Raw genomic sequence first — 4,395 nt, 5'->3', positions numbered from 1 at the left:
GCCAAAATGGCATAAACAAAGCCAAAATAGGTTAACTTCACACGTGCGAGCATGAAATAGGGCTGTGAATCCTGCCCCCATATCTAGCTCGCCACCACTTGAATTCCCCAGGGTTTCGCGGTGTTTTCATTGCAAAACAGCTTTGCATCACTTCGGGATACAGGGAACCTCCACTGCGGCTGTGACATCTGCGGCACAGGATTGTAAATCTTCTCCCATTGCTTACAAAATAGATCTTTTTCACACGAGTACATACATGCAGTGCTTACACGCTAATGTGAACAGATCAATGAAAGTCCATATACTTTCCTTGACCCCATTCACCGCGTGTCACGCAGCCGTAATACGTGCCGAAATCTTGGTCGTGTGAATGAGCCCTTAGTTCGTCTTTCATTTCTCGGGATAAAGATAATCAACAAAGTATCCAAAATTAATAATGATGAATAAAAGCCCGATCTGTCCCCAACAGGAGAAGTCTGTGAGCGGACATTTCCATACGAGTTGGCTGATTATTCCGAGAATTGTTCTCATATGTTACCAATGATAATAATGGACTCTTTAGGTTTCTGCTCCTAATTTCATCTCCTGTTTTTTTAGGAAGGTGCGCCGGCTACAAGATGACCAGCAGTGAGTATTGTGTACACGCGGCTCTGCTGGTGTACATCTTCTTTCCTTATCTTAGAAAGGCAGCTATAAGACAACCAGCAGTGAGTATTCTGTATATGCTGCTCCTCTGAGATGTTTCACTATTGCTGATGATGACTAAAGGCCCATTAACACACAAAGATAATCTTTCAAAAGATTGAACGATCAGCGATCATTTTGCATAAAGTACTTATTGGCACTAATTGCTATTAGTACTTTAGCAGCTTAATTTGCATACAAATACGCTTCTGGGAGATGTTGCTGTACTCAGCAGGAGGTCTGAGCTCTGTAATTGGCTATATTGTTCAGCCAGGGGCTGCTAAGGAAAACAATGTAATCTCTAGCTCCCTGTGGAGAATTCAGCACCATGGACAGCAGACACAGCATGCGGTCTGTCTTATCTTCACTCTGGCTGAATGATGGCTTTAATGCACAGCTTAAAATCATCGTTCAACCAAAGAGTGAAAGATGGGAGCATTTAAAGACATCTTTTTTTATTGCTCAAAAGATGGCTTTTCAGCGATTTTTTTTTTTTTTTTTTTTTTTTTTTTTTTTTGAGCGATAATCGTGTCTAAATGGGCCTTTATGTTCTGTTAGTGATGGAAGGAATATGGAGGACAGTATTTGACTGTATATGAGAGCAAGCTGGGGCCACGACTCCCAAATTGTGCAGACAGTAAAGCTCGCTGGTAACTTCCTTTCACATCTATGAGAGTTACAGAAAGACACAGAACATCCATCTGGACTGTTCCTCTAATCTGATTAATCTCTGGCCGCGGCTTACAGATGGGTATTCCCATATTGGCCATGGCTGACTGAGATGAGAATTTTGTAATCTACAGTTTAAAGGTATTGTTCCACCATGGACTTCACTGTTAATATGGGAGCCCCCATCCCAGATCTGCTGGGTGAAGTCATGGCCGGTCAGATATTTCCCCACCAATGTCAGGACAATACAGTGCATGGATGACTTGTATCCGCCAGATGGGGGACAACTCCAAGACTCGTTTCGCACACCACAGCTGGCTCCACTGCAAATCCACAGTGACACATAAGACAATCCGCATGTTACATGTGGTGACTTTGTTACAGACTCACCCCAGATTTCATCCCACTAAAAGGGGTGAAAACCCCCTACAGGAATTGACAAGCCGCTGATCTTTAAATTCCAACTTCCTATTGTATTTTGATCTGCTGGTAAAATCCACATCAATTCTGGTGCATGTGGGCCTACCCTAACAGAATGATTCACTTTCTGGTTCATAGAGGGGATTCGTAAGTCTTGAACCCCCTCTATGAATCTCTGTAATATGACATGTGGGCAGGGCTTGTCTTCATGAGAACCCCTTTTAATAAGTTGTTCAGGATTAAAATAACAAGGCTACTTTTTTCTTTAAACAGCGCCACACCTGTTCACAGGTTGGATGTGGTATTGCAGCTCAGCCACATTCACTACAATAAATCTGAGCTACAATATCAGACACGACACATGGACAGGTGCGGTGCCGCGTTTGAAAGAAAGCAGCCATGTTTTTTCTATATGATCTCTTCAATTTTGCATAATTTGTTGTGTAACTTTGTACATTTTATTTATCTTGTGACGTCACATGACTGTTTTCGGAACTGAGATAATCGCTGTCTGGACTAAACAAAACCAGAAGAATGTTTGGCCGGCCACAAATGAGGAATAAAAATGAAATCACTAACAATCTGTAAATTCTTTGCTTTACAGTTTTTGTACAAAGTTTCTAAACTTTACATTTTCACTATAAATTAAATGTGGAATGTCACTTAAACAATTTTCCTATGTTTCCAGCCTCAGACACATCATCTGAGTCTAATAGCGCCAAAGCCTAACGGTGAGTGATAATGTCTCATATAAATGCTGTCGCCGTGTAATGAAATGTGAAATGTGCTGCTGCGTAGGACATCCAGGAAAGCACTGTGTGTTTTTGACTAAATTATAGCAGTTCAGCTCTTGGAGGGGTTTGTTGACAGTTTCCAATGAAAACCAACTTGGCACAAGAACATGGCTAAGGCCAGTGTAAAGTATGTAGAGTAATATCGAATATCTATAGTTATGTCCATTACATATCCACTATAAGAACCGCTGCTCCGAGCTGTTGTGTCCTTTATAATATGTTGCATCCTACTTTCTGCTGTAATAAAACTTGTACGTATTATTATATTGTGGTGTTTCCTGTATTATAGAAGGGTATTGAGCATTTAGGATATTATTACACCCGTATAATGACCTCTGATATGAATGTTTTCTACTATTTTGTCATTACAGAACCGGACAAGTTTTTTTCTGGATACAACAAATCTCAGCTATAAATCCGTCATTATATCCTTGTGTGTAATAAAAAGGGAACCTGCCGGATACAATAATCTGAGTCTGCAGCCGAATCCTCGTATCAGACAGCCTCGCAGGTAATATCACCCACAGAAACCTCTCCCAAAGCTGAAGAAAGTGGAAGTTCCTAAATTTTGCTACTTCTGTCCTCCAGAGAGGTTACTATACTACTGAGATTAGTAGTATTCAGAGTCCAGCCGGTGCCGGACGGGTCACTGATATGATGGGACACTGATGTAGCTATTTATCTGATAACTTCCTAATAATCATTGTGCTGTCAGGCTACCACCAGAGGCCTCCACTACCTGGTTTTAGTCATTTTGGTCTCAGGGCATATCAGAAGGAGGAGTAAAGAGAGTTGTCTTAACTTGATATCCTTTCACCCTATGCTCTGCTGGAATATATGGATGTCATAGAAGGTAGCCCTGTTATATATTAGCGTATAATAAGCCTGATGTCACCATTATTATTTATTATACAAGCGTCATTTATAGAGATGAGGGAGCACCAAAATGCTCGGGTGCTTGTTACTCGAGTCGAACTTTCCGCGATGCTCGAGGGTTCGTTTCGAGTAACGAACCCCATTGAAGTCAATGGGCGACCCGAGCATTTTTGTATATCGCCGATGCTCACTAGGGTTTTCATTTGTGAAAATCTGGGAAATTCAAGAAAGTGATGGGAACGACACAGAAACGGATAGGGCAGGCGAGGGGCTACATGTTGGGCTGCATCTCAAGTTCCCAGGTCCCACTATTAAGCCACAATAGCCGCAAGAGTGGGCCCCCCCCCCTCCCAACAATTTTTACTTCTGAAAAACCCTCATTAGCAAAGCATACCTTAGCCAAGCACCACACTACCTCCAAACAAGCACAATCTATGCCTGCATGACACTCCGCTGCCACTTCTCCTGGGTTACATGCTGCCCAACCCCCCCCCCCCCCCGCATGACCCAGTGTCCACAGCGCACACCAAAGTGTCCCTGCGCAGCCTTCAGCTGCCCTCGTGCCACACGCTGGCCTCACAGCCACACCACCCTCATGTCTATTTATAAGTGCGTCTGCCATGAGGAGGAACCGGAGGCACACACTGCAGAGGGTTGGCAGGGCCAGGCAGTGACCCTCTTTAAAAGGGGCAGGGCGATAGCCCACAATGCTGTACAGAAGTAATGAGAACTCCAATCCTGTGCCACCTCCATCATGAGCTGCAAACGTGGGCATAGCAATGGGGAATCCATGTGCCACACAGTATTCATTCTGTCAAGGTGTCGCATAGCTCAATCCACACTGAAAGGGGAAAGCCATCTGCACTCTGCTCCCTACCCAAGTCAGTCAGTGCCTTTGTGCCAGACAGGTCAAACACCGCAATGGGAACTAAGTTTGCACCAACGGCATAGG

At 43.5% G+C, this 4,395-nt stretch overlaps 1 long non-coding RNA gene across 1 annotated transcript; it reads left to right on the top strand.

Annotated features, from left to right (window-relative positions):
• The first annotated feature begins 507 nt into the window (after positions 1–507).
• On the top strand, positions 508–3,368 carry LOC136631624 (uncharacterized). Its single transcript, XR_010793069.1, has 3 exons — positions 508–627; positions 2,462–2,504; positions 2,939–3,368. It is a non-coding gene; the product is annotated as an uncharacterized lncRNA (long non-coding RNA).
• Positions 3,369–4,395: the final 1,027 nt, after the last annotated feature.

This window comes from Eleutherodactylus coqui, chromosome 6, assembly GCF_035609145.1.
Source record: "Eleutherodactylus coqui strain aEleCoq1 chromosome 6, aEleCoq1.hap1, whole genome shotgun sequence".
Taxonomy (NCBI): Eukaryota; Metazoa; Chordata; class Amphibia; order Anura; family Eleutherodactylidae; genus Eleutherodactylus; species Eleutherodactylus coqui.
This window is presented reverse-complemented; position numbering and strand designations above follow the sequence as displayed.